General features: G+C 40.4%; 1 protein-coding gene across 4 annotated transcripts in view; it reads right to left on the bottom strand.

Annotated features, from left to right (window-relative positions):
• dpr18 (defective proboscis extension response 18) overlaps nucleotides 1-12,799 on the bottom strand; it is a 567,617-nt gene that overhangs the window by 151,885 nt on the left and 402,933 nt on the right. The gene's annotated exons all lie outside the window — the stretch shown is intronic.

The raw sequence follows: 12,799 nt of genomic DNA, 5'->3' as shown, positions 1-12,799 counted from the left end.
GGCCAGGCTGAACTAGTTATACCCTGCACCACGAATTGTATGGAAGTAAAATGGAACAATTAGTTTCCTTTCGTTTACGAAGAAGACTAAATACCAAATTTCAGCAATTTCGGTAAAACAATGTGGCGAACCTTCAAACTACCGAAATTCGGGGTTGCGGGCAATATCACAACGTCGATCTATGCCGATATTTCGGCAAGATAATGTGCCTTAAACCTACAAAATACCGAAAATCAAGAGATTAGCTTCAATGGGGGATATAAGAAGACGAGAACCTATGCTGATAATTCTCTTCTGGAATATTTTATAACCATATGGAAGACTAAATAAAAATGTTTAGTAATTTCGGTGCGATAATTACGTGACAACCTTCAGAATTACGAAAATCGGGAGGGGGCTATATCGAAACGTATACCATTACCGAAGAATTTCAGTCGTAAAGGTACCTCCAACGTAGACTAAATACCAAATTTCAGCCATTTCGGTGGGTTGTTGGGGCCACAAACTTCAAAATACCGAAAATCGGGAGGTACCGTTCTATGGGGCTTATATGAAGGCGTGGACCTGTACTGAAAAATTTCCGACAAAGTTGTGTACCCCAATAAACACCAAATACAAAATTTCAGCTATTTCGGTAGAATATTGGGACCATAACCTTCAAAATATCGGCAATCGGGAGTTACCGTTCTGTGTAGGCTATATAAAGGCGTGGACCTATAGCGACAAATTTAGGGGTGAACGTTGAATTCCTCCAACGAAGATTTAATACTAAATTCCAGCCATTTCGGTGGGTTATCGTGGTCACAACCTTCAAAATACCGAAAATCGGGAGGTACCGTTCTATGGGGACTGTATGAAGGCCTGGACCTATACCGACAAATTTAGAGGGGAAAGTTGAATACTCCTAACAAAGATTACTTACCAAATCTCACCCATTTTGGTGGGTTATCATGGCCACAACCTTCAAAATACCTAAAATCGGGAGATACCATTTTATGGGGGCTATATTAAGGCGTAGACCTGTACCGACAAATTTCTGGGGAAACGTTTTATACCCCAGACGAAGACTAAGTACCAAATTTCTGCCATTTCGTTGTGATAATGAGGGTAAAACCTTCAAAATACCGAAAATCGGGTGGTACCGTTCGATGGGAGCTATATCAAAACGTGGACCGATGTAGCCCATTTGTAATACCAAACATCCTAAGAGTAACATAAACTTCTATACCAAATTACAAAGCTCTATTTTTAAAATTGCGAGCTGTATCTTGATTTCAACAGACGGACGGACGGGCAGACGGACATGGTTATATCGACGTAGAATTTTACCCTGGTCAAGAATATATTACGATGTATTACAAACAGAATGACAAATTTAATTATACCCTCCATAATATGATGATACTGAAACTACAATGTTCCCAGATGAGAAAAATAAAAAAAAAAAACAAAAATCGCCGGAGAGCTTTTTAAATAAATCGTGGTCTATGTTCATATTTTTAGTTTTTTTAGGTTTTCACGATTTTGCTTGGAAATCGCAAGTCGTATCGAAATGAGATTAGAGAAGATATTGTAGCTGTAAAAATTTTCTACAACATTGACCTTTATGATATTTTTGTAGGTTTTACCATTTCTTAGATATAGTTCAAAGTTCAAATTGAGACAATGCACTGACTGACGGTGCGCCTTAACTAACTTTAAATAAAAACCGCTTACAACTGGTTCTTTCCTATTTTAACTGAAGATCTTGTGTCAGTTAGAGTCATTTTACAAAGCCGAATGAGCTTTGCGGGGATACCAAATTCAGACATGGCTTGGAATACCTTTGAACATAGCGGGCTGTCGAAGGCTGCTTTGTAATCGACAAAAAGGTGGTAGGTGTCGATCTGCATCTCTTGGGTCCTCTCCAGGATTTGCCGTAGGGTAAATATATGGTCAATGGTGGACTTGCCAGGTCTAAAGCCGCATTGGTATGGTCCAATTATTTCGTTGACCATGGGCTTTAGTCGTTCGCACAATATCCCTGACACTACCTTGTAGGCGATAGGGAGAAGACTTATGCCCCAATATGTGGAGCATAAATTCTTATCTCCTTCTTTATGGACGGGACACAGAATGCTCAGGTTCCAATCGTCGAGTACGCGTTCTTCCTGTCAGATGGAGCTAACTAGCTGATGCATACACTTTATCAGCGTATCGCCTCCGGTTTTAAACAGCTCGCCTGGTAGGCCATCAGCTCCTGCTGCCTTAGTATTCTTCAGCCGGATTATTGCTGTCTTTACCTCATCTTGGCCGGTTGGTATTCATTCAATACCATCTTCTGGAATTGGATCTGTGGCATCTTAGTCGACTTTGCTACTATTGGATACCAACAGTTTGGAATAATGATCTTTCCATATCCTTAGCACACTGTCTGTATCAGTTACCGGATTACCTTGCCGGTCTCTACAGGAGGATGTGCCAGTTCCAAAGCCATCAGTTTGATGTTTCTTTGGTAGAATTTTCGGACTTCATTCTGTCTCCTGTACATCTCGATTTGTTCACACTCCCGGTTTTCCATCCTTTCTTTTTCCTGCGGAAAAGACGTTTATCCTCTCTCCTTTTCTCCGGATACCTCTCTCGTGCGCTATGCGTTGCTACTGATTGTAAAGTAGCCCTATATGCTGCATTTTTCTCTTCGGTAGCAGCACGACGCTCCTGATCATACCATGGATTCCTTGTGGAGGTCTCTGGTATCCAAATACTGATTTTACAGCTGTTTGCATGGAGTGGGCAATGTTTGCCATTGTCCTGATATGTTATCGGGACGCGGAGTGCTTTGATTAAGCACTTGGGCCAGTTGAGTGGAATATGCTGTGACTATCTGATGCGATTGCCGCTTCCAACTTCCTTGTTGTGTCTGTTCGCACTTTGTTTGCTACGTTTTATCTGGTACGCACGTTTGCTGCAACAAGCTAGTGGTCCGAGTCTATGTTTACACCTCGGAACGATCGTACATCCAACACGCTTGATGCATGTCTTCCATCTATCACAACGTGATCAATTTGATTTCTTGTTCTTTGATCTGGCGACAGCCAGGTGCCCTTATGAATATCGAGATGCTTAAATCTGGTACTGCTAACTACCATGTTTCTTGCAGCTGCAAAGTCTATCAGCCTCATACCATTGTCAGATGTTTCACTGTGAAGACAGAATTTCCCGACTGTTGGGCCAAAGATATTCTCCTTTCCAATTTTGGCATTAAATCGCCTAGTATAATTTTAATGTCATGGGCAGGGCACCGGTCATAAGTTTCTTCTAAGCGCTCGTAAAATATATCTTTGGCCTGTTCTTCCTTGTCTTCAGTGGGAGCATGAGCGCAAATAAAGCTGATATTGATGATACCACAGACTACATCAAAAAACATCACTTGCTGACGCAACAAATAATTTACTATATCTAATATTAGATTTATATTTTTAGTAATAATCTTAATTTACATACCACCCGTATTTTCCATTTTTAAAAAATATATAATATCAACAGATCAGGTTTTGGCGCCAAAATATCTAAATTGTTTAACCCTCCGTCATGCACATGTTCCGATAGTCACGTACGTAGCGCATGTATCTGGCCAGATACAGTATGTATTTCAGTACATTTATATGAAAAATATGCTATTTTAGTGATAATATTATATTGTTATATTGTTATCACGCCAGCCAGATATATATGTTCTCTTTTTTGTTCTTAGTACATGCTTAACCCGTGTAAAAGATAATTGCTTCGGGTTTCATTGCTTCCCCTTCACAATGTTTCGTAAAATGAACTGTCGAAAGTAGGTTCACATATTTATTTTTTTTTTAGCGCGTAGCTGCAAATTGATACCAAATTTTCGTGGAATCCAAATAGCGATGACAAAACAGGACGAGAACGATCCTTTCTCATTTCGTTAGAAATACATATATCAATAAACTACAGAACTCTTCATACAAACTGAGTGTGTATCTGGTCAGATACATGCGCTACGTATACGATGTATAGATGAAAAAATTTACATAAATTTTTGTTGTTGTTTTTATTAATGTGTTTTTCATAAAACGATACCTTACAATATTTAGAAATATATTTAAATCACATTTGAATTCGTAAAATATCTGGCCAGATACATGTGCATGACGGAGGGTTAATTTCGACTGAATGCCAGATATAAAGGGAATGAAAATTATGACATCTTTGAAAGCTGGGCATGTCAGCGTGGGCCGTTGCCAGATTGTAATTTTTTGGTTTTGGAGGTTTGAAAGTGTTAAGAATATAATTACGTGCTTATTTGATTTTAATCATTGACTTGAAAAAATGACTTTTTGCCTCAAAAACCTGTCATTGGACCCATCGTGGATTGGCGAAAATTTTGGGAAAATGTGACTAAAACCGGCAAAATACATGAAATCGGGAGGTACCCTTATGTGGGGACTATACCAAAACGTGGATCGATATAGCCAATAATAGAAACAAAAGACGCATGCATCTTCCCAAATTTTCAGCGTCCTACCTCAAATTTTGTGGATGGTAGAGTCATTACAACACACGGACGGAAATTCACATATCGACTTAGAATTTTTCCCTGATCAAGAATATGTATACTTTATAGGGTCGGAAATGATTATTTCAATGCGTTACAAACGGAAAACGAAGTTGATATACCCTCCATACTATATTGGAGGGTATACAAAACAATAATTTCTAATTGCTTATACTAATCGAAGAAAGTAGCCGGTTAATTCAACCCTAATTTTTACTTTAAGTAGCTTTATTATCCATTATGTCTGTATGTCTCATTTTGTTTTCTATTCATTTCACAAACAACCAATAAAATTAAAAATATTGTGGGTGAGTTATGAAGACATCATTTCGATTGGCTTTTATTTTATCCCATCCATTGCCATTTCGTCGGTGTAATTCTTAAGTGTTCCATACGCCATTTTTGACTTTTTGAGATAGATGTGGTTTCTAGGGTTTTCCGGTATGCTCTTTATGAATTTTTGTTCGGCTTTCTATAATCTGCACTGGTTTCCGAGATATCCACGCGTCGACGCGAAAGATTACATTTTTTCAGTTATGAAATTAATATTTAAAAAAGGTAAAATATTTCACATTTGTGTCATAAGTGCGATTATGGAACAAATCGACAAATATTCTATTCTTAATAAAGTCTCTATAACTTTTATATTCCAATACGTATTTCTCTAAATTTTTGCAAATATGTTCTACATAGTATTTTTAATAATTTAAGTAAAAAATATAAATATTTTCTTTAGTCAGCACCACGCAGTTGTGACGCAAAACTCTAAAATGCGATTATCTCAAAACGGGAAAATGGCGTGTGGAACATTTAAGCATGACACCGACGATTTGTTCTTGGGATGAATAAACTCCTCTAAGTGACCATAAAAATTGAGAGTTTATTTTTATACCGACTCGCTTACCAGTCGGTTGTAACAATGGTCAGTGATGAAATTAATTTATTTTAATGAAAATCGTTAAAGCATTTTGATTAATTTGCCCCTATTTGCCTTTGCATTCAACCATGGATCTAAGTGTGTATGGCATCATTGACCGACCGCGCCGACCATCATAAATATAAAGCACGTTTTATTTCACTTTCATGTGGCACTTTAGTTTGACCCTCAAGAGAGAGAGAGAGAGAGAGAGTGAAGTAGAACGATATACGATTTAATATCTTTTTTGCTGCACCATCATATAACTCCTCCGCAAAATAAACAATTGAGTTGGGTCGGTCGCTTGGTGAATGGGAAGATGAGGAAAGTGAGAGAATACAGACAGACTTTTGTTTATATCTGTGTGATTTGTAACATCTGCTGGAAATAATAGCAGGGGATATGTTTTATTAAAAAACCAAGGAAAATATTGCTCGGACAAGCAAAAATATATTGTTGGGGATATACATATGTATGTATGTACATAAATTTGTAGTTAAGTGATTTTAAAACCGTTATCTGCAATGAGAGGGGGTACTGTTTTCACAATCCTTTATTAGATTAGTTTAGTAGTTACAAATCTTTGGCGCCCCTAAAATATTCTGCCACTGACTGATCCAATCGACATAGTCTACAGGAAAAAAATCCATAATCCTTCATGTAGTACACGAACACGACGGGATTTTTGGAATATTCGGGCTATAATCGAGGGAAGTATGAAGAATAAAATGGAGTTGTAATAGAGACCACAATAACTACCTGGAGTCTACATCTATCAATCGTTATCACATGGATACTCTCTATTAAAATTTTAACACTATCTGAGAAGTTTACTTAAATTGGGTATTAGTGCAATTTTATTTGGTAACCGTAGGATCTTTTAGAAGCATGGACTTGCCCACTAAAAATATTATGTCGTGGTAAATAGGAGCAGTAAAATTGTCAAATACTCATAATAAAAAATTTTTGTGAGGGATGATGTAACTTAAAGCGATGTCCTAAACATGATATACGCAAAAAAATATTTCAAGAATTTTTACATATTTTCGTTCGTAATGTAGTTTTTTTCATACTGTACAGGTACCTCAAATAAGATACATGTGCAGTTTCCTATATCCATCCGAAAGCCACTATTTTTTCAAAAATATGTAAGATTTTCATGAGATGCAAAATCACTTTCCTATTTTTCCCTACTTTGCTCTCATATTTCCTCTCTTCTTTGGTAAATCCTCTCAACATTGTTCTCTTTTCCTTTTGAATGGTCTCCTCGTCTCACCAACGCATTGACCATCATCGTCTCACCTTCACATTGAGACTATATCAACAAACCACAACACACACATACACACCATTACCACATACCTCAACTACCACTTTTGGTCGCAACAATTGTTTTTAGTTAAAGTTCGCATCTACAATTTTTTAATTTCTTGAATATATAGGCAGCACTCAACCGAGTGCTGATAGACTCAACATGTATGTACATATTGTTCGTATTGTTCTGCTATGCTCACAAGACAATAACAACTACAGTGAAAATCATTGGAAGAAACGGTAAATTACAATAATACAAAATAAATAATAATAATTAATAAAAAGCAGCAAAATTTTTCTCTGCTTTGATTGGTGGTGTGTGGTGATGTTGTTGTTTGTCAATAAAAACAAAAACAACTCGCCAAAATTGTTTTTTTTCAATCTCTCAAAAAAATCAATACATGAAATGCAATAAATGAAATGAACCTTGGCAAGACTTTATGAACACTATTCCTGAAATGCAGTAATTATTTTGTTCAGTGTACGTTTGGAAGGAATATTACAATTTACAACGAGGAACAGAAAGCCGAAGTTTATGTCTGGGACAGGGGGACGGAAGTCTCTGTGTGGGTCTGGACGACGAAGCTTCTGGGTGGGACAGGGATTGAAGTCTCTTTGTGGAACAGTAAACAAAAGTTCGTGTGGCAATGTAAACACAACTTCTCTCCCAGACAGATAACGGTCTTCCTAATGTAGCCAGCTGATTTCAATTGCGAACAGGGAAATATTAACACTGAGGTGACATAAGGTAAATGAAAAATTTTTTCGTTGGAGTCATTGATGAAGTGCAACCATTCCCATGGTGGAGGGTTCCTCGATACCGGATTGACCCGGAACGTTACAACACCCGTGTTTTCGCCATCGCCTCTATGTACATATGTTTCTATTTGTACCGTTTTTCTGTGTTGGGAGCAGCATATATCGGAATGACTGCTCCGGATTCATTTGGTCCTTGCCGGGACGGAGAAAAACCAATACCAATATGGACGTGCTCGGTTTGTCATATCCGCATCTACCAGACTCAAACACCGGTGAGATGCAGCAAATGCTGGAAGTGGGTGCATCTCTAGGGTTCTGTTTCTGCACGCTACGTGAACACAGCCCCCAGGGAGTCGTCATCAGAATACGACACTCCCCGCAGACCCCCAACAGTAGCCGCACACCCAGCACTTAATACCAGCGGTTGTCGTTCCAATCCCTGAAAATACATCACTTTTGCAATTTAATTGCAATGGACTCCGAAGTAAGATCGAGGAAGTAGTGGATTTTATGAGTCGGAAGATCATCATAGTCCCGGCGGTGCCCGAAATCAAGCTCAATAGCAACAGCAGCTTACAGCGCTGTGATGGTTACAACTTACTCAGGAAGGATCGCTCTAGAAGTTTAGGTTGGGTATTAACTTTCTATGATTCAAACCTATCCGTAAGTTAACGTATACATCCCGCCTATAAATAACTGTACTGCAGGTTACAGGTCCAACATTTGCCTACTTTTGGAAGGTCATAACCGAGAGGGCTTAGGGGACTTCATGAGTTTTGGCATTTTGCTCTCGGCAATGAGAAGGTTGATACGTATTGCACGGTCAGTGTGGACTCTCTTATCAGAATAATCGGAGAGTGTTCGCCAGTTATAACCATCGTGTCACTTTGTTTGACACATGACGTTACCTGGCAACAAGTCAGACTATCCCCCCATAATTGTTTCCATCAGCAGACCTCCCGATTTCATTACCTCCGGACGCCGTATTTTCATCAATCATGGGATTGATAATTCAGAGATGCTCGGGGAGCAGAGACCATGTTCCGACACCTGCTGGCCGAAAACTAGAAGTGAGACCAAATATCCCAGCAAAGGCAGCAGGATTAGCAAATGAGCGTAATGAACTTATTTGACCCATCCCCAGTGACCCCAGAGTCAGGGATGTGACACTGGAAGTCCACAGCTTGTTCGGTGAGCATATGCGGAAAAAGTGGCTAAATCTAAACAGCGCACTTTTATCAATCGTGTGAAAGCTAATTAGCCTAGTTTCAGAGAGTTCACTAATCACCGCTTCTGATATCTACCCAACCCTTCTGATGTTCGGATACCAAAGAGGGCGTCCGATACCTATTGGTCCAAAACAGGAAGTGAGACAAAATTTACCAGCGGGTGGGCGGGATTAGCGAATGACCTTGATAAGCTTCGTCGTTTCCAGACTCAGGAAGCTGAAACTGGAAGTTAACAGGTTGGTCGGTAAATATAAGTGGAACAAGTGGCAACATTGGAGCTGGAATAAATATATTGTGGGCAACGGAAAAACGAAGATAGGACTCCAGTCGCGTGTGACGACGTTAGGCTGACTGATCCGAAGAAGTCCACAAGTTATGTTAAACTTCCTGCCGAGGATGAACAAACACAATTTAGAGTTGGACGATGTTGCGAATACCCACAGGGACGCTAAATCTTCCAAAGCGTTGGACCCTGATGAAATCTCCATGGTAATGCTGAGACAGCTGGATGAGCCGAAGTTTGCAAAATGGACATTGTGTTTCGTCTACTAACGCCAGTTAAATACTCTTGAGGCTTTACTCCTCCTAAGCGCCAGAAATAGCTATCTAGTCGCCGATCATCAGCATCAGTTCCGTAAGCTGCACGACAACAACGCTGCATACCATCTCCACACGTATTATTCGAGGACTCAGCTAGAACAAGCCGTGTGATAGGACAGTGTTAGTGGCGCTCGACTTATAAAAAGCCTTTGATACTGTCAAGCACTCTACGCTGTTTGAGGATATAGAACAGACTACCCACCGGACAAACGTTCAGAGGAATTCAGGAAGAACTAGTCCAAGCCCCGTATAATTTCCCAAGGTGCTGTGATATCTCCGGAACTGTTTAACCTCTACCTTTCGTGTATTCAGGCGGCATTGAGATAGTAACGTATCTGGATAATTGTACGATCTTGGCGTCAGGTACCTTCACTGATGTCATTTGTGAAAGGCTGAACTCCTAATTGACTGATCTTATCACATTTTTTCCAGGCTAAGAAAATGCAAATATTTGCCACTAAATATACGGCAACTCTGTTCACCACAGAGGTGAGCACTGAGTTGCATGTCATGGTCGATGGTGGTAGAATTCCGACCAATAACTACTACAATATTCTAGTGGCCATATTTGGTAGCATGTTTACGTCGTCCGCTCATAGTACAAGTATCTGCGGCAAGCTAAGATGAATGAACAAAGTCCTCAAGTCCCTAGCCGATAGCACTTGGGGCGCAGGTTAAGAAACTTTGTTGAACATAATGTTGCAGTAATTGCTCTGGTGTGACCGTGAGTGACTACTAATCACCATATGGTGAGAAATACCCCTAAATCAGCAAGCCTATCAAGCAGGTTTGGTATAGCATTCATACAGATGCAGTCGCAGATGCCACAAACAACTATCGTGTTAATGCGGTTCTCCGAGTACATCCCCCATCTACAGCAGTTGAAGAATGTATGCTGCCACGACAAACAAGAGTAATTTTGGCTCAGCTACGTTCGTGATGGTGTAGCCGTCTAAATACCTATGGGACAAGGATTGATGACAATGTACAAAACATCTATCCAGCATGCGTACGAGCACGCACGACACACTTCACTTTTTCAACTGCTCTGTTAAACCTACACAACTTACTCCAGTAGCTATGTGGTTACAACCCGTCGAATAAGGAATATCGCCATTAACTTATGCGCCGTTTGCACGTTTCGTCAGTAACGCACCATCTCACACATTGATGCTTGTGCGTGAGTTTTTGGCCAAAACAAAACCGGTATCATGTCTAAACTACGGTATTCACCGGACTTGGAAAAACACATAATTGTTGAGTTGACGGCCCCTGTTCAAAGATTCCTCCGAGTCAATCCGGTGCATAGAACCGTCCGCCGTGGGATTGTACCGATGGAATGCTTAATCAACTGGATGAAACCGGAGTTGAATGTTTTACAAGTGTTCTCAACCTATCTTTACCCACTCATATTGTACCAGAAGCCTGGAAAGTTGGCAGGGTGGTCCCGGTACTGAAGCCTGGCAAGCATGCCCGCAGAGGGGAATCGTGCAGGCCGATTTCACTCATGTCGCCAGTACCAAAGATACTAGATGCAAAATGGATTTCGGAAAATGCATAGTACAACATCTAATACGACATATCCACACATATCAGTAGAAGACTGAACCAGAACAGGCCGTGCGACCGAATTGTCATGGTAGCTGGCGAACTATCGAAGGCCTTCGATACAGTCAACCATGCCAAGCTGTTCGAGGATATAGAGAAGACTACTCTCCAGCCATGTTTGAAACGTTGGGTTATCAACTATATGTGCGGACTCCAGTCGTTTGTGGAATTCCGACACAAGAAGCCCAAGCCACCTAGAGTAAAACAGGGAGTTCCCCAAGGAGGGGTGATATCTCCGGAACTGTTTAACCTCTACCTTTCTAAAATGCCACTCCCTCCGGGCGGCATAGAAATCGTAATGTATGCGGATGATTGTACGATCTTGGCATCTGGTTATATCGTCGATGACATATGTGATAGGTTAAATGTCTACATAGCTGACCTAGTGCAGTTCTTCCATCTGAGGAATATGAAAATATCCGCCGCTAAATCCACTGCCACACTGTTTATCACTTGGACGGCTGAAATGAGGCTACCACTGAACATATAGGTCGATGGTGTACTGATTCCGACCACTAACTATACCAAAATATTGGGTGTAACGTTAGATAGCATGTTTAAGTCATCCGCGCAAGTCACAGATATTTGCAATAAGATCAGAATTGGGAAAAAGGTCCTCAAGTCGCTGGCCGGCAGCGCTTGGGGTGCTGACAAAGAAACCTTGATGACTTCTTACAACGCAATAGACTGGTCTGTGGTAAGCTATGCGGCGTCAGCGTGGTATGCAAATGTTAGCGCTACGCAGTGGAAGAAGATTCAAAGCTGCCAGAATGCCGTCCTGAAACAGGGTGCCTTCTCATGACACCAGTGGACTATCTTCATGAGGAGGCGAAGGTTTTACCCGTGCGTCACACAACAAGATGTTGTCGATACAGTACCTGCTTGGATGTTATCGCAGTGAGCATTCCTGTCACGATTTAACAGACAGGCTTCCCCACCCAGGCACGTCAGGAGAGATCTTCATGATCTAGGGAGAGAGAGAGAGATTCAAAGGCATAAGAGAGAACATCTAGATCAACGAGCTGATCAGGCAGGCTTGGATAGCATTCACACTGACATGGTTGCGCAGGCAGTACAGAGATATAGTGTGAATGCCGTACTTGGAGACCATCCTCCATCCATCGCAGCAGAAGAACGCCAGCTGCCAAGGCAAACACGAGTGCCTTGGCGCACGATGCAGCCGCCTCAATTCGCATTGGGCCCGCATTCATGCCACGATAACCAACACATGCCCTGCATGTGGATTGGGACCACATTTGTTTAGCTGTCCAGCTAACTCCACTCACCTGTCTCTTGATTCTTTATGGGCGCCACCAGTGCAGGTTGCATTATTGATTCTGGATATAGAGAAACCAGAATCTGATAATTGAAATAATACACGAACGAACATATATGCGTTGCTACAACAACTACAACCGGATTTGGACCCCGTTGACTTTTTCTTCTTTTCAAAAGTGAATTTAATATCAGATCAGACCTCGTATTTTCGGATTTATGATTTAAGTTAAAGATATATGGTAATCGCAAGGTAATTGTAAAATTTCTTTTTCGGGGATTTTACACAAATACTAGAACCACACATTGGTTGCGATTCCAGTTTATCTCTTTTTATCTGTGGTAATCTTAAATTTGAAATGTTTTCATTGCAGAAATGGTCCAATGTAATTCCATTAAAAAAAAAAACAAGTATGTATGTACGTAATAGTTTTTTTTACAGAATTGTCGCTATTTTCATTTGAAATACTTCAATCAAATTGAATCGAATGTTTCAGTAAAATGCCTTTAATAGAAAACGACATACAGTTGGCCTCG

Source organism: Musca autumnalis, unplaced genomic scaffold (assembly GCF_047663935.1).
Source record: "Musca autumnalis isolate F117 unplaced genomic scaffold, ASM4766393v1 scaffold_3, whole genome shotgun sequence".
Classification (NCBI taxonomy): domain Eukaryota; kingdom Metazoa; phylum Arthropoda; class Insecta; order Diptera; family Muscidae; genus Musca; species Musca autumnalis.
The sequence above is the reverse complement of the archived record's forward strand: the minus strand, read 5'-3'. Positions and strand labels throughout refer to the sequence as shown.